We start from the raw sequence: 19,443 nt of genomic DNA on the forward strand, positions 1-19,443 counted from the left end.
GTCTGCTTGATTCCTGACCAACCCTCGCCTAATTTTGATACCGCTACGTGGTGATTTCCCCACACGGCCACGTTAGTGACCAGTGCCACCTGGTGGTGGTAATTGGTATTGCGCCTCAGTCTATTCTTATAACAGCTTCGGGGAAAGCCCAGCTGTTGGAGCACCGGCGAGGGGACTGCCTTAAGGATTTTTTTCTTATGCATTAAGGATTTTAAGGGCATTTGTTCTGTGCTCACACCCTCTGCTATCGTGTCTTCTCCAGAAGACCATTTTACTCCTACTACCAGGAAGTGGAGGAGGAAAGGCGCCCCAACTTCTCCCTCCAGCAGTGGGTACAGCCCTCTCTCTGGCTAATTCTAGGGCGCTGGCTCCTCTTAGGGATCAGGTTGATAAGCTGACGAAAAGCATCCCTGGAGTGTTCAGTGACCCAGATCTGGGGGTGGCGGGTCACAGTAGCTCCCAGATGGGGAATAAAAGGACCGTTAAGCATAACGCGGGGCACTTGGAAGGATTTGATAAAGTTACAGAGGCCTTCCTCAAGAATGCACGAACGCTAAAACATGCACCCTGCCAGGAGGAGGAGTCTGGAGAAAATTGCGATGCTGTCACCACTATTGTAGACCCGACGGCGGGTTTCCCTTAGAGGGAGAGGGTGTATCGGAGGACGATTTATCCTCCGATGAGGATAAGGACTCGGGTGTCCCTGGCATCCAGAGTCCCACTCCTCTCAGTCCCGGGTTGGGGACGGGGCAAACTCGGACATGGTCGAGCCTACCCACATTTACCATCCTAGGTCGGTGGAGTGGACCCCTGACACCAATGTGGCAGAGTATGTGGTGGGGAAAATCCATCAACCCCTTGAAAGGGAGGTCAGGAATAGGATGAGGGGAGAATGCCCCAGGCCCTCACTGAAGGGGAAGTTGGCACACACGCCTGAAATTGATGAGAAACTGTGAACCTTTTTCTCCAAGTATATGAGGGATCCAAAGAAAGGAATTGATAGGTCTTGGACGTGATAGGGCCCTTGACTCAAATTATTCAATTGGCGGAGCGTTCCCCTTTGTCCACGGATATTGTGGCTGGTTGGGCGCACTACCCTAAACCCTAAAATACTACCCCCTCCACTGTCCAAACACCACTGCACTACCCTAAACCCTAAAATACTACCCCCTCCACTATCTAAACACCACGGCACTACCCTAAACCCTAAAGCACTACCCCCAGCACGACACCCTACACTACCCAAACATAACTGCACTACCCTAAACCCTAATACACTACCCCCAGCACGACCCCCTTCACTACACTAAAACCACTGCACTGCCTTAAACCCTTAAACACTACCCCAGCACGACCCCCTACAGTACAGAAACATCACTGCACTACCCTAAACCCTAAAACACTACCCCCTACACTACACAAACACCACTGCACTACCCTAAACCCTAAAACACTACCACCAGCACTACCCCCTACACTACACAAACACCACTGCACTACCCTAAATCCCGAAACACTACCCCAGCACTACCCCCTACACTACCTAAACACCACTGCACTACCATAAACCCTACAACACTACCCCAGCACAACCCACTACACAAACAGCACTGCACTACCCTAAACCCTAAAACACTACCCCGGCACGATTCCCTACACTACCCAAACACCACTGCACTACCCTAAACCCTTGATCTTCCCCCAGCACAACCCCCTACACTACCCAAACACCACTGCACCACCCTAAACCATAAAACACTACCCCCAGCATGCCCCTACACTACACAAACACCACTGCACTACCCCAAACCCTAAAACACTATTCCAGCATGACCCCCTACACTACCCATACACCACTGCACTACCCTAAACCCTAAAACACTCCCCCCAGCATGACCCCTACACTACTGCAGTACCCTAAACCCTAAAACACAACCCCAGCATGACCCCTACACTACCCAAATACCACTGCACTACCCTAAACCATAAAACACTACCCCCAGCATGCCCCCTACACTCCCCAAACACCACCGCACTACCCTAAACCCTAGAAGAAAAAACACTCCATGCCCAATCCCCCTTACCTCTCACTCCTCGTGGTTCCTCTCTCCTCGTGGTTCCTGCTTCACATCGTCTCAGAGGGGAGGTGCACGTCGTTGTGAGGAAACGGAACAGCCTCTGTTTCCTTACAACAATGTGGATCGTCTACATGTTTTATAGAACGCATGGTCATTTACCATACATACCTTTACAACAAAATATGTTGTAAAGGCATGCGTGGTAAATTACCATGCGTTCTAAAAAAAATGTGTAGTAATGACTTCGCGATGTACAATGCATGCGTGGTAATGCATGCGTTGTAATGGTATCGCGAAGTAAAAAAGTCGTTGTAACGGCTGTTTACCGATCGAAGCTGGCCCCTGTTCTTCAGTGAGACGTTTATTTGATTAATTAGAAGGAAGGAATGTGTATTTTTTACCGAAAAGTGCATTCCCAGGTGTTGTTTTGTGAAAGTGTCCGCGTGGCCTGGTTTCAGTTCCAATGAGAAAGTGGAAGAGTCTGTTTGGATCTAAAGGAGTTCTGTTGTTGGACGGGGCCGGCGTGACATGTCATCAGAAAACATAGCTAATGGAAAGCGTCCTCCCTGAAGTGTGGAGCAGTGCCATGAGAGGTCAACGAGTGTGCGTCCCACAGCAGTATGACTGTACCACGTGACCCATGTGCCGCCTCCAGGGTACGGGAGGCTAAAGTAGCATTGCAGGTCCTCTTGAAGACCGTTGTAGCACTAATTCTACATTTTGGTACTAGGGCATTTTAACTTTGTTGTTCCTGCCAGATACAAAGAGAAGATCCTCTGTTATTCGGTGCCCTCGTTACCTTTTTTGTGGGTTGTGGTGCTTGTCACTGCGCTGACCCACCGGTGCACACGACTGGGCACCCCACCTTGTGTGCCATCTGCAGGTCCTCTGCCCTCGGATCACTGGTTAACCCCTTCGATGCGTATGACGGAGCGGTTCCGTCATGCGCGTCGGTCGCACTGTGCGCATGACGGAACTGCTCCGTCATGGCCCCGCCCACGCATGGAATCTTCAGCACAGCGCGGTAATCCGCGCCGCGCTGAAGGGGCTAAGGTTTCCGGAGTGGCAACATAAACAGTTGCTCCCAAAGGACTAGCCTGAACACTTAGGTGAATATCCCCTGCACCAGCATTCCACGGAAATTCTTTCCTAGCTCTCCCACGTTGACGAGGACATCATAATAGCACGGATCTGCTCGTGACACCGTATGACGTCATCGGAGCCATAAGAGGACCTCGTTGGCGTGCTGACGTCAGTTCCACCCATTTTTTCTGTGCCACCGAGGCAAACAGGCAGACCGAGACGTTTTCACATGTCTACATAGTATAATAAATATATATATATATTCACTGAAAAAACCATAGGTTTCAGGCACGTTATAGTTAGAAATTAGCATTTAATAAACCTTAGAAATTCACTGAAAAAAATCATAGGTTTCAGGGGCGTTGTAGTTAATTAGACATTTCACTCGTACAAAACCATAGAAACTCCCCTGTTATAGTTAGTTCAGCTAAATATAACTCGCGCGCCCGCAATGCACTGCTGATGACGTCACATATTACATCACTCATGACATGGTCAGTGACATCACTCATGACATCACTGATGACATCTCAAATGACATCACTGATGACATCATCGAGTGAATGTGTGTTTTTCTGAAAATTAAATATGTTTTATTTATGTATATATCAAGGTCGATGGAAGAATAAATGGGTATATAAGTGTCTAAATGGATGATTTTTGTTTGTAAAATTGATTGTATAACTGACTGATTAAGTGTATCTTAGTGAATACATGGGTTAGTGAGTAATATTTAAATATGTAAATATCTGTATCAGTTTCTCACTTTGTGTAGAAGTGGCTGCATGGGTTGGTGAGTATCTACATGAGTGTCTATATGGGTTATTAGTTGGTTTTTTGAGTATCAGTATGAGTGTCTGATTGTCTGTATGGTTCGGTGGGGGAATTACTTAGTGCATAGATGCATGAATGAGTGACTCACTGTTTGTATGTGTTGAAGACGGCATGTCTGCAGGACTGTATAGGTGGATGAGTGTGTGTATGGGTGTGTTAGTGAGTGAATGACTGCCTCAATAGTGTCTGTATGAGTAACTACATATGTTTTAAACTAGTATATGTGAGTATTGGTGTATATAAGTGAGTATATGTGAGAGTGAGAGATTGGAAGAGTTCATGTACAAATAAGTAGGTGTTTCTATAAGTGATTGTTTAAGAGAGTAAGTATGTGTAAGTTTATGTAGAAGTAAGTGTGGTAGTGTGTGTATAACTGTATATGCAAGTAAATGGATGTTTGATACTTTGTTTGCATGTGTGACTATGTGTGTGAGTAACTCGACGGATGAGTGGCAGTGTGTAACAGGATGTATAGGTATATGAGTATATATGATGAGTGAATACATGTATGAGTGACTGTATAGGGACTGTTGGTGAATGAGTGGATGTGTGTGTAGATCTTGGAATTACTGAATAGGTGTGTTGTAACTGGTATTGGTATGTCCATTGTTTTGAAAATCTTAGTTTGTATTTTTGAGTGTGTGTATCAAAGGTTATATTAGGGTGAGAGGAGGTCTGCCACTCTATCACAAGGATGATGTCATCAGTGATGTCATCAGTGGTGTCATTTGAGATGTCATCAGTGATGTCATGAGTGATGTCACTGACCATGTCATGAGTGATGTAATATGTGACGTCATCAGCAGTGCATTACGGGCGCGCGAGTTATAGTTAGCTGAACTAACTATAACGGGGAAATTTCTATGGTTTTGTACGAGTGAAATGTCCAACTAACTGTAACGCCCCTGAAACCTATGGTTTATTCAGTGAAAAAACAAATATATATATATATATATATATATATATATATATATATATATATCAGTCAAGGCTCCTATTCAGGAAAAATCCACATGCACTCCCTGGTATGGTGCAATTCCAATTCAATTTAATAGCATCCCAGGTATGGCAAGCAGGTTACAAACCCAACGCGTTTCAGTCAACTTTGACCTTGTTCACGGGTAACAGTTATTTTTCACTCTTCTATTTTTATACTAGTCACATGATGTTACATTTTGCTTGGCCTTATGGTCCTTGTAGTGTAGCGACCATTACAGGATTGTTATTAACCATTATGTCAGGTGTCAATTCTTGTGTTTTGAACAGGTTTATATCTCCAATGGAAACAATGTAAATATAGGTGAATGTACTAATACGATCATTTTATGATCAATTCGTCATATTGACTAATATTAATATTCAACTTGTACCTTGCTCCTTAGCCCTCTGGTGGGCCATGAGTGAATATATCTGAATATATATATATTCACTGAAAAAACCATAGGTTTCACACATGTTATAGTTAGTGGAAATTTTACTGATAAAAAACCAATGAAATTCCCCCGTTATAGTTAGTGCAGGCAACTATAACTCACGCGACCGCAATCCTCTGCTGATGCTAATACTGTATTTAGACACTTATTTGCCCATGTCTTCTTCCATACATTTTTAGCTATACATATATTACAAATATTTGTTTTTCATAAAGACACATATGTCATCAGCAGAAGATTGCGGTCGCGTGAGTTATAGTTGCCTGCACTAACTATAACGGGGGAATTTCATTGGTTTTTTATCAGTAAAATTTCCACTAACTATAACATGTGTGAAACCTATGGTTTTTTCAGTGAATTTGCAAGGTTTTTTAAATGCTAATTCCTAACTATAACGTGTGTGAAACCTATGGTTTTTTCAGTGAATTAGTACGGTTTTTTAAATGCTAAGTTACTTTACGCCATTCGAGGCGTGCGCGCCCACTTAACGCAGTTCGTTCCGTGCACGGTTTTTATCAACTTTAATAAGCCCTGTACATTTGGTGGCCTTCGGCCACCAAAAGCACAGGGGGTGGGGTCAATGTGCATAGTGTTTTTTTTTTTTCGATTTTATATTTTCATGTTGCCAAAATTTAGTTTTTTTTACCTATTAATAAGCCCTGTACATTTGGTGGCCTACGGCCACCAAAAGCACAGGGGGTGGGGTAAGTGTGGATAGTGTTTTTTTCCCTTACAATAAGCCCTGTACATTTGGTGGTCTACGGCCACCAAAAGCACAGGGGGTGGGGTAAGTGTGGATAGTGTTTCTTTCCCTTATAATAAGCCCTGTACATTTGGTGGCCTTCGGCCACCAAAAGCACAGGGGGTGGGGTAAGTGTGGATAGTGTTTTTTTCCCTTATAATAAGCCCTTTACATTTGGTGGCCTACAGCCACCAAAAGCACAGGGGGTGGGGTAAGTGTGGATAGTGTTTTTTTTTTTTTTACCGTACGCTTACGGTAAGCGTACGGTAAGCGTACTCGGCGAATTTGCCGAAAAAAAAATAAAACCGTTTTTGCTCTTGGGGGATGTTTGGGGACTCCCTCAACATGACTATGTGGGAGGGAGGTGTCAAAACAGCCCCGTAACATGTTTTTTGCCATCATGTTTGATAAACAACACTCAGTGCGAGAGACAAAATGGCGGACGCCGCTTCCTGGTTTCGGCCGATTCGAATGTTTACTAAGATCTAAGAGCCAATCAGAATCGCGCTCGCGCACGCCACCGTACGCTTACGGTAAGCGTACGGTAAGCGTACCGTAAGCGGGCTCAGATATATATATTGATTTAAAGGCTATTTTCTCAGAATCTACTGAACAGATTTACACCAAACCTACAAAAGGCACTTCCTTGACCTAGGGACTACCTCTCTGCCAAATTTCTAGTAATTCTGTTCAGCCGTTCGGGCTGTAGCTCGTTCTAAAGGTCCTATGGAAAAATGCATGGGAAAAACGCGTTTTGGGACCCCCCTTTTATCTCAGCCCCCGCTTGACGAATCCCCCTGAGACTTTCAGGGTAGGAGCGGAGCGTAGCGCCCCACCTATTTTGAGAAATTCGCGAGGATTCATCGACCGGCGCCAAAGTTATTCAAAATAGAATGTTGAGGTTTTCCTATGGAAAAGGGGTCCTAACTATAACTACCTACTGGCGACCGCCAGTAGGTAATATATATATATATATATATGACGCTCCAAAGTTCCACAACTAGAACAAAGGACCAGCACTCCGGTTAGATTCAATCCCAATTCGGATTTATTAGTGCAAACAGACGCGTTTCAGCCGTAGCTTTCGTCAGTGTCGGCTCGCGTTCAAAACGGAAATTGATTTTAACTCATTCTGTAAACATAAAAGAGGGACCAGTACTTTCTAACTTTGGTCGCCATCTTTGAACATGCAAAATTACATTTCATTCATGATATACATTCTTTGTAATCAAATTAAACTTATAATTCATTAGATTTCTTAACCTTAAATTGCATGTTGCACAATTGATAAATTCTTTCTCAATGAGGCATCTCATTCTCATCATATTAGGTAAAAATAAAGCCCTGTATGGGCATACTCTAAGATTGTATGTTCACAATATCATTAATGCACTTCAAACGAGACATCTCATTACTTCATTGATCATACTTATACAAATTTTACAGTTGTTCCTAATTTCTATTCAGCTCAAATTTTGGACCACAGTGAAAAAATAGTTTCTCATAAGTGAGTAATTAGTTCCTCCCCTGAATTCAGCCCCTCAGGTGTTTTTGTTTGGAGTTCAATAATATACCTGGATTCCAGGCGTCTCAGAGCTTTCTCCCTTTCTCCACCTCTGATGTCTTTAGGTATACAGTCCAAACTGAAGAAACTGAGGAGAGTTCTATCGCTGTTGTGGTGAGAGGCAAAGTGTCGTGCAACTGGGTAGTTGACATCTCTATTTGCAATTGCCCTTTGGTGTTCTAGGATGCGCATCTTAACCGCATTTACCGTACTACCTATATAACGGTAGTTGCAGGGGCATTCGAGGCAATATACCACAAATGGTGTAGTGCAAGTTATAAATTTAGTAATCTTTTTTGGGATTTCACATCCCGGAATGGTGTACATGATGGTCTTCCTACTTGCCTGGCACGCCTTACATTTCCCGCAGGGAAACGAACCTTGAAGGTCCCTCAATCCCAAGGAGGAGACAGATGGTTTTTTTAAGTGACTCTGTACCAATAGATCTTTTAGGGATCTTGATTTCCTAAAAGTAATCTGAGGATAGTCAGTCAGAGAACTACTGAAAAAAACATAGGTTTCATAGTTAGCTGGACATTTCACTCGTACAAAACCATTGAAATTCCCCCGTTATAGTTAGTTCAGCTAACTATAACTCGTGCGCCCGCAATCCACTGCTGATGACGTCACATATTACATCACTCATGACATGGTCAGTGACATCACTCATGACATCACTGATGACATCTCAAATGACATCACTGATGACATCACTGATTACATCATCCAGTGAATATGTGTCTTTCTGAAAAATGAATATTTTTTATACATGTATATCTAAAGGTTAATGGAAGAATAAATGGGTAAATAAGTGTCTAAATGAAGGTTTTTTTGGCAAAATTAATTGTATAACTGACTTATTAACAGTATCTTAGTGAATACAAGTATTAGTGAGTAATGTTGAAATATTTAAATATCTGTATCAGTGTCTCACTTTGTGTATAAGTGGCTGCATGGGTTGGTGAGTAGCTACATGAGTGTGTATATGGGTTATTAGTTCGTTTTTAGAGTATCAGTATGAGTGTCTATATGGTTCAGTGGGGGATATTACTTAGCATATAGATGCATGAATGAGTGACTCACTGTTTGTATGTGTTTTGAAGACAGTATGTGAGCAGGACAGTATGGGTGGATGAGTGTGTGTATGGGTGAGTAAGAGAGTGAATAACTGTCTCAATAGTGTCTATATGAGTAAGTCCATATGTTTTAAACTAGTATATGTGAGTATTGATGTATAAAAGTGAGGATATATGAGAGTGAGAGATTGGAAGAGTTCCTGTATAAATAAGTATGTGTTTCTATAAGTGATTGTTTAAGAGAGTAAGTATGTGTACGTTTCTTTAGAAGTAAGTGTAGTGGTGTGTGTATAGCTGTATATGCAAGTAAATGGATGTTTATTTGCATGTGTGAGTATGTGTGTGAGTAACTCTATGTATGAGTGTAGGTGTGTAACCGGATGTATAGGTGTATGAGTAGATATGATGACTGAGTACATGTATGAGTGACTATATAGAAGTGTTGATGAATGAGTGGATGCGTATGTAGATTTTGGAATTACTGAATAGGTTGTTCTAACTGGTATTGGTATCTCTATAGTTTTCAAAACTTTAGTTTGTATTTTTCAATGTGTGTATCAAAGTTTATATTAGGATAAGAGGAGGTCTGCCACTCTCATACAAGGATGATGTCATCAGTGATGTCATCAGTGATGTCATTTGAGATGTCATCAGTGATGTCATGAGTGATGTCACTGACCATGTCATGAGTGATGTAATATGTGACGTCATCAGCAGTGGATTGCGGGCGTGTGAGTTATAGTTAGCTGAACTAATTATAATGGGGGAATTTCAATGGTTTTGTACGAGTGAAATGTCCAGCTAACTATAACATGTGTGAAACCTATGGTTTTTTCAGTGAATTTCCAAGGTTTTTTAAATGCTAGTTCCTAACTATAACGTGTGTGAAACCTATGGTTTTTTCAGTGAATTTGCAAGGTTTTTTAAATGCTAATTCCTAACTATAACGTGTGTGAAACCTATGGTTTTTTCAGTGAATTTCAAAGGTTTTTTAAATGCTAATTCCTAACTATAACGTGTGTGAAACCTATGTTTTTTTTACTGAATTTGCAAGTTTTTTAAAATGCTAATTTATGTATGTATATTTTTTATATATTTATTTTACAATAAACTACCTATGTATATAGTTATAGATTGACTGTATCCAGTAATATGGAATGGCTCAGCTCTTTTTTTTTTATTTGGATAAAGTTGAACAGCATAGTTAATATCTTCTATAAACTTATAAAAAGTATTTTTTTTTTTTTTAGGGTTTTTCACTGAGCATTTTTTTTGCTCTTGTGTGTCCGTTTGAGACCCTGTGACAAGGCCTAGGGCGTTAGGAAGTGTCTTCCGTTACTTGTTTTCACGTTCTTAACTTTTCTCTTTGGCTATCTTCTGCCGCGGGGGTGCGCGCACTGTGCGCGCACCCCCGCGGCAGAAGTTCAGAATAGAACTTTACCAGTGTGCATCTGCAGATATGTAATTGATATTTCTGGACATTGGCTGCAAAAAAACGCTATTAAGCAGAATTGGAATACGCGCCATGTCTTGCTGTATAAATGAAAAAATCGATGCATTCTGGGGATTGTGGTCATATTAGCAAACCACATGACCACTTGGATTACATAATTATAAAATTGCACTCACCTGTGAGCAAGGCTTAAGGCTGAAACGCGTAAGGATTCATGAGTGCATTTCTACTCTGCATTGCAAGGCTAATAAAGTCAGCTTTCAGCAAGTCGGTGTTGGGCTCTTTATCTTTGGTGGCAAAACCGCAGTTCCCGGGATCTCCATTCCTGGTCCCAGAGCCCGCCCTGCAGGATTGCTATATATATATATATATATATATATATATATATATATATATATATATATATATATATATATGATCCAAACTCCTTCATTCTTCCGAAGAAAGAGAACAGCACTCGCGGGGAAAGTTTTGCCGGTGATTTCATTCCACCGCCGCATTTAGAGCACCCGTCCATGAGTGATCCGCACAAAGGTGCACCGAAGGAGCGAGAATATATATATATATTGTACATTTTTATATAATTTTGAAATTAGAAAATAAATAAAATGTAATACTTTATTAATTGTTTTAAAGTAAAATTATATATAATTAAGTTTATTTGTTATATTTTATTAAAATGTATATTAAATGTATTTTGCTAAAAAATCATTTTAATATTTAATATATTTAACATATTATTTTATATATAAAAATTGATATTTATTATAACTATATTTTTTACATCGATATTTTTTGTCAATATTTTTATATTTACCTGTTTAAGTATAGGGAGTTGATATTTTTGTAGTCTATATTTTTTCATCAATATTTTTTACATTGATATTTATGACATCGATGTATTGTCAGTGAACCATTGAGATGTGCAATCATTGATTTTTTTTTATGTCATTTGCCACCCAGGTGAACAAACATTAAAATTATGTGGTTCACTCTAGTCAAATGTTCCATTAATTCATTGTCCGTCTGATAAATATCGTCCACGAAGGACAATGCCTCCTCATCAAACTTTTGAAGTAACTCTGTCACTCTTGCTGAAAACAGTCCGGGGCTATTCTTATACCCCTGTAGTAAATGACATAATTGCCACTGTGACCCTTGCCCCGAGAATGCAGTCTGATATCTGCATCCAGGCACTATATTTTGGCAGAAAAATCCAATTGAGATGCCAACTGCTGTTTTGTATTTCTTCTGCACAATATTATTTATTAGTATGGCACTATGTGCACTTTGTACTGCAAATGTGTGTGTGGAAGTGTTTAAATGCCTGTAATCTAAAACTAGACAGTATGAATGATCGAGTTTCATTATGGCAAACAAAGGATTATTCATTGGTGAGGTGAAATTCTCTATTACACCCTGTCACTCAAGTTGATCAAATATCTCCATGACTTGTTTCTTTGCTTCATGTTGTATCGGGTACTGTCTCTGTGGTTGAGGAATGGATTTTATTGAGATGTCATGATGAGATGACTCATCATCCCTCCCAAAATGATTGCGATAAAGTGCAGGAGCAAGCGCTAACTCCCATTCCTGCGTGTATGAATTTTTTACTGATTCTGGTACGAGGTCAGAGAAAGCAGGTAAAATTACATCTTCCCCCATTGGGCACTCCATTACAAACTTGGGTGGCCAATTTTTTCCAGCCAAAAGAAGGTCGTAACATATGTCAGGTTCTTCCAAAAGAGATCCTTCACTTGCTGGATATGTCCCCCTCCATTTGGAGCATTATTTCGTATAAACGATGTGGGACACTTACCCTTGTATCAAGTGTTTCCACTATAAAATACTCACTCAGGCTACTACCGCCAGATAATCCATCAGGTTCTGGCGAGGTAGTGTGACTTCTGCCCCGCTGTCCAGTATCGTCACTTCCCATTACCATTTCAGAAGTAGAGTCCTCAGTAGCCTGGGCATTTCTTAATTTGATCCCGGCCACTTTCTTCTTTTTAAATTGAGGTTTAGGAATCCTTTGTTTGTCTTCCTGTTTAATGATGTAGTCTGAGAGAAGTGTGTCTCCCTTTTCAGCTTGACTCGCTCTTCCAATCTGCGCTCTTTTTCGGATGACCCCAAAAAGAACGAGAGGAATGTTATCAGTATCCTGATACCTGTCAGGTTTCTTAATATTATCAAGGTTTCTAAAATTCTCTTTTCTTTTGGTGTGTTCCTGTTGAGGAGACCCATCCTCGATTGTATTTTGTTTTTGTTATCCCATTTCTTCTTAGAAGAATCGGGTGCTTGCTTAGAGTTACCTATTTCAGAATTGCTATTAACTATTGATTTTCCAGGTCTGGCTCCCAGATTATCTCTAACCATGGAAGGCATATGTTTCTTTGATAATCGTAGGCAATCCTTTCTGCTGCTGAGCATGAGTGAATTCCCTCAGTCATTGGCGTATAGCCGCTGCTGCCTTCCCTTTTATGTTACTTAACATAATTACAGAAACTTGGGTGAATTTCCCCTTTAGATTCATCCCCAAGTCCAGGGCAGGGTCTGCCCTGTACTCATTTTGTATTAGTTTCAATATATCTGGTATTACCCCTATTGAACGGGTACCATGAGTTCTGGTATATACAACATCGAAAATTGCACCCCAAGTGGCACAATCTTCTATCAGGGAGCCATCCCAATTTGCAAGCAGATTGTCAATATTCTGTGTTCTTCCTTGGGGCCCGTATGGGGAAAAACAACTTCAAGCTGAGCTGTTTTCTGTGCTATCCAGGATGGTATTAGCTCCCGACTGGTGGGAATCTTTCCCATAACCGCATTCATCTTTTGGGGGCTGATATCCATAGTAGCCTATTGAGGTTGTGCAGCCTGAGCAGCCTGAGCAGGTAGAGCTGTCAGTGCTGGCATTATGAACAACAATTGTATGTATAACTACTTAGGCAACTAATGAAAATATGGGCAGACTATTATAAATGCAAAACCCAGATCAAAATCTATATAAAGAACAATTTATTGACATCAAAATACTATACATGTAAAGACATGAGCAATGTACATTAAATAAATACATAATTAAGAAGAATATATATATATATATTTTTTTTAAATAGTTTGTTTTCCAATGGAAAATGAATGGAACAAGCCAGGTTATTTAGTCATACCTCGACACTCATCCTTCTATTGTGCATGCATATTTATTCAATGGTGTATATGGAGATACAAGCCTATTGAGTATGCATATTCATATATGTTCTTCTATGTCTATAAAGACAATTGTGGATACAATTTATCGTTATGATGAACTATATATATATATATATAGCCTACATGGAATCACATTTATTACATCAAGAATCACAATTTCTTTAACCCCTTGCGTGCTCATGATGGGTCCACGCCGTCATGAGTCACGGTAGCTGTGTGCTCATGACGGCATGGAGCCGTCATGCCTCTGCCGTTCCACCCACGCGGCACTATTTCCCCGCCTGTGTGGGCGAATTAATGAGTGGGCGGAGTCATGGCGGCACCACACCGTCATAAGCACACGCCGCCTTGACTCATGACGGCGTGGTGCCGTCATGAGCACCGAAGCGCTGCACCCACACCCTACCCCCCTGCGCCACGGCAGAATTCGCGCCGCGGCAAAGGGGTTACAGGTTGAACATTTTAATTCCTTGCGGCTTGCTACAATGAGGTGAGATAGATGAAAAACAGAATTTTCAGTTATAGCTTGGCAGGTGGGAAAATGTGCATTTACAACATGGTTTGGAGATTAGGTCCAAAAGTTGGCATTATGAACTGTGTAAGATTTCTGTACATTTTCACTAAATCTCTGTAAAGTGTGTGCCTTCCTGCTGCTGGTAATGTAGCAATGTTTGGATGCAGTGTATAAGAAGCTAAGAACGGCCAGGTCGCTCCTTCTTTACTGAGCAGACCGAGTATCACAATTTCTGTGGTATGGGGTAGGGCACCTTTAAACCAATTAATATGCTCTTGGTAGGTAAATTAGACTTCTATGTTCACGTATCAAAAATATTCATCAGGTGGTTCATCTTCAATATAAGTGTGAAACAACTGTGTGCGTGAATCTGCAGGTGGAAATTAGAATGCCTCTGTTCTGAATGCTTCGTGTGCCTCAACCACGAAGGTAACATCTCGACCCGTTGCCGCCAGGTCATGTTGTACAATTTCATAGTTACTGCCTATCCGAAATTTAACTGTAATATTTAAAGCAGCTACTTGATCTTCAACGTCAACTCCGTGTTCAGACATTGTTAAAGAAAAAGGTATTTATTATAGAATTAACCTGATGAGATTTGGTATGCACAGTGCAGGACATTTTTAATCCTCCAAGCTTGACAAACCTGCAGCCAATACATAGATACTTAGCTGAGGTGAATTTCCCTTCCCACTATGGCTGTCTCCAGTTCGGTGTGGACAGGGGTCTCTGAAAAAAGTATGACTGAACTACTTAGATTGACCGTTAACTCAGACCCCAACCAACATTGGCTGCGCCATTTTGTGTAGTTCCTACCAATCCATAGGATGTGCGCATTGTTTGGACAACATAAACTAGGGGTTTGGTGCCTAGACTGGTTTGGACATTCCTGCAGGATATGTTGGCCTATAGACCAGCTAGCTCACAGTGTCACCGTAAACCCCCCTTACCCTACCATGGAGTGAATGGTTTCTGGAAACTACTGAACATGATCATTCTGACCCCTCAGGGATTGTGGAAACAGACCAGTCCTTTCGCCCAGTCACTCATGCTTACTTATTCTCAGAGAAGTATACAAAGAATACACTATGTGACGTTTTCAATATGTTTATTGAACCATTGTTATTCTTGTATGAAATCCATGTGCTGTAATGATCAATAGACAGTAGCAGATGAAAGTGATTACAAGCACCAAAAGCGTAAATAGCAGATATAGTTCTACCATGGTGCTAAAACAGTGTATATATACAGGCATATAAAACAAGGCAGTAATCCGGCATACTTCTGCCATGCAAATCCTATTCTGAGCATACCTAGAGTATGTTTAGGTGTACAGCCAAGATTCCCCCCTAGGGACGATTCAGTCCCATTACCTGTACAAGGAGAATTGCGGACCCCTTCTTGGTCACACAATAGACACCCCTCAGGGAGCTGCGTGGTGAAGTCTCAGCAGGCAGGGATCCTCGGTGTCAGCTGAAGTACCTCCTTAACTAATCTATTGAGATGCTCATTATTTCTAATAGAAATCAGTAATGTGATGTACGAGTTAGATTAGTGATGTTATGGATATGTAGATAGCCCTGTCGCTCTGTGGATGAAGATAGGACAAAATTTGTATATAGTGCTTAAAGAGGCCTAGTATATGATTTTCGAGGCATCTTGATATTGTGGGAAGCTAGATGTGTTAACAAAGTAGTTTCAAAGAAACAAATACAACATTGTCGTGCATGCAAATGTGTGCAAATGTTCACAGGTGTAATATTATTGTGAGGACAATGTAAGAAATATGCTGCTTTGCACATGGGCCTAACCCGGGAATATAACCTGGTAAATAAAAAGTTACTTACTTTGGTTGCTGCACGACACATCCTCCTCACTCCAGTGCTCTTCTTCTCTTGTGACGTCCAGACTCAAGTGCGGGCCCCAGCCAAATTTTTTTACCAATCCTAGTGCTGCTCTCATGCTGGTAATCAGCATGAGAGAAGCACCAGAATTGGACGGTGCGGCCTCTTGCTGTGCTCCAGAGGGCACTGAAGGCCTGTGCTTGCTCTCAACCCAGCTGTCTAAGACAGCTGGTTTAGAGAGGTTTAAAGTGAGCATGTTTGGCTGGCTGTCATAAGACAGCCAACCAAAGTGACGTAAGCTTTAAACTAGTGCACAGGCAGGCCACCAATCTTCCCTGCTGCTGACGCCACTCAGCATGCCACGCCCCATCCTGACATTCGGATTGGGACTGGTTGATAAAAGAAAATGGTCTTAAATTACCTTTATTATAATTGTATTATTTATCTCTGGAGCTTTTCTGGGGGCATTTTAGCGAGGTGACACTCCTCTGCTCTAATGGAGGAACCTCCCTTGCTTATTACAGAAAAAGAATGAAATTCCTATGTGGATGTAAGGTCACTGCCATTCTTCCGATCCCTAACATCTGAAGGCAGTATCACCAAGCTTTAACAATGTTCAGTTGAGTGGGGCATCTCATTTCCAGAATCCTCAAATGATAACTGTTAGTAAAAGCACATTCTCTGGTTCCTTTCATGTATAAGGATCAATGGCACCTTTGCTTTGTCACTATTCACGATGGACCAATCCCAGCCTCTCGGATGAATAGTGTGACCTTTATATTGGCTCGGACAGACATGGGCTGCCTGAAAATGCTGCTACTTTAATCCACTAAGTCTGGGCAATATTAGAAGCTTGTATTTTGTGCTAGGGGCACAATTGTTCTGTCGGGACAGAAAAGTCTTCCAGCGTGGTTAAAGATGTGTACCCCTCCCCTCAGGGTTGCCTGTATACCTAATGCCAATTTTATTGTCATAGGCGATCACGGATCATGTGTGTGCACAATGACATAGGCTTGTCTCATGGATTATAGTCTTGTTGGACCGGTAAGGTTTTCCAAAACACTACCTCATAGTAGTGCAAGGCTATCGTCTTCAGAAACTTGGTGGTGGCTGTATACCATGAAGTGATCAGCAGTAGTGGACAGGGCCTTTTTACCCTGTGTCACTGGAGTGAGGCCACAGGCTCACTCACCTTTTTAAAACATCCCCTGCTACGTGCTTACTTCACCCTGGGCCTACATCAGGTAGATGTGGAGTGGTGAGCAGTGCAGGAGTTGTGACTTTGTGCTCGAGGTATGTGTGCCTGGGAAGGGTACAGTACAGGGATAGAGCAGTACTGTGCAGTATATGTGTTGTAAGTCAATGTACTGAGTGTATGTATGCCTGTTGGGAATATATTACATGAGAGATGTTGTGCTGCACAGTGTGTGTGTGGTAAAATATGTGCTGGCTGTATGTGTGCTTGCGGGAAGCACAATACACGAAGGATGAAGTGTTGTGCAGCACACACGTGGTGATTGTGTGCGCTGGCAGTGTGTGTGTGTTTCCTCATAGCACACCATGGTACAATGAAGAAAAGCTACAATACTGAACAGTGAACGCAGATTGAATGTGTGTGCTGGATTTATGTGTTTTGGTAGTGGCGCAATGCATAGAGGTGACAGTACTGGAGAGTAAGTGTGCTGTGAATAAATACTGAGTGCACATGTGCCTATAACGGTGCATGACATAGGTTCCATTTTGCAAATCCCAGGCCAGTTCGTGAGACATGAGGAGTAGAAGAATCTTCAAGACAGATTTGGATATTGCTGCTACTGTGAGCTAGGTGGGACGCATACTGGAGGTAGGGAGGAAGAGACTCTCTGTTTACATGTTTGATTCAGTGATAGATACAAGGACAGGGACTGGACACATCTCAGGAAGGAAATCATAAAGAGTAGGGCTGGGGGTCTGGGATTAACCTTTTGATGCACATATCACGGAGTTAGCTGAAACCCAGGTGTGAACTCTGGTCACTCCAATGAACTACATTGTGGCACAGTCGGCTTTGGGATCTTGCATGTTGTGACAGACAGCCTTTCATGAGGAAAGGAAAAAAAAAAGAAAGGAGTACACTGCAAAAGAAGCAGAACCCTAACATAACACTTCAAAGACTCTGGTGACCCTAAACCACATTTTGTTGTCTGAAAAAAGATTATATGAAGGGGAGTATGAGATTCCAAATGTTGTCATTTGCCAAGCAGCCAGGCTGGCTGGTGAAGAAGGGGAGCTCTGCAACAATTTTGCATGTGACCAGTACTTGGGGGCCGAGGTTTTAGAGGCCAGCCCTCTAAAACCAAGATCATCTGCCCTAGAGCCTGGTGTACCAGTGCCTGCCTGCTTGCCAAGGCCAGTATGTCCTGTGTCGAAGACGAAAGCGTTTGAGGAGCCCAGGTCTATTGAGGAGACCTACCGAAAGGACCCCTGACATGAGGTTTTAAGAGAACATCTGAGAACCACTCAGGTTGTTGTCCATGTGTAGGAATGGTCTGGCAATCCCTGTATGCCAGCACAGGGCTGCCGTGACCTGAGCCATGCAAGGAGTGTCATGCGGGGAAGCACCAGGTATGCACCCCCTCGCTGTGATCACTGGAAAAAACCCGCAGTGCTGCTCGAAGGGGAGGGTCTGCGCATGTCTGGTCCTGTCATGTGTACCACGAGCAGCCTAATTTCGCCAAACAGGTTTAGGACTCGGAAGTGCCCGTGGAGTGTAACTCTCTGCACTGCTGAACCCTTCTGTACAGCGAGAGCGGGTAAGACTGGAACTGGGCCTTTCGAATCCCAGAAATATTCGCTGTTAATGGTGCTACCTTACCATAGACACCTTTGACTTAATCCTAAGGAGTCAAAGGGGACAGTACATTGATTTATAGTTAGTACTGTACGCACTCTGACTTATGAGCTGTGTTCACTCACCCATATCTGCACTCCCTCCTCCCCTCCGAAGGAGCCTTAGACTGCTCGTTCACATATACCATTGAAATGCAATTGCAGAAGGGGTATTTGGCCCAGTTACTTAGGATCCATAGTGAGTCTAGCCCTGGAACATTAGGAGTAAAAGGCCTCAACCTCCACGGTCGGACCAGGAAGCCCCTGCATGTGGCATGTCCCTCTGAAAGGGATTCTGACATATTCCTAAAGCAACCTGTCTCATTCTATAGAAATGTTTTATCTTGTGTTACTCAACGGATATTGGATCCTGCACACCGTGCTTTTCAAAAAAGATTTTTAAAGATGATATCTTCAATGTAAAACACTGTAAGGGCTTGCACCGAGGTATCACCCTCTAAACCTGGGTGTATGATACTGAACACTGTTCCACTGCCCCACTGGGAAGTGTCCCTCAGAGTGCACAGCCTGAAATCCAATTGGAAAACTTTTAATCAATAGAATCCAAGTTCAAAAGTAAATGTTCCAACACACCATTCATTGTGGAATGTATTATCGTAATCTCATTGACTTCATGAGTTGTACATATTCTTCATCTAACTCTAAAGTAAATGAGGTATTTCAGAAAGCAAGCATGCATTAGCCCCAATGCATTTCCGGCAGCCTTCCGCCCTTCATCAG

At 42.1% G+C, this 19,443-nt stretch overlaps 1 protein-coding gene across 7 annotated transcripts in view; it reads left to right on the forward strand.

Moving 5' to 3' along the window:
- The window catches only part of LOC146856285 (von Willebrand factor A domain-containing protein 7-like), a 288,620-nt gene that overhangs the window by 249,977 nt on the left and 19,200 nt on the right, over positions 1 to 19,443 (forward strand). The window lies entirely within an intron of this gene.

Source organism: Triturus cristatus, chromosome 4_1 (genome assembly GCF_964204655.1).
Source record: "Triturus cristatus chromosome 4_1, aTriCri1.1, whole genome shotgun sequence".
NCBI lineage: Eukaryota > Metazoa > Chordata > Amphibia > Caudata > Salamandridae > Triturus > Triturus cristatus.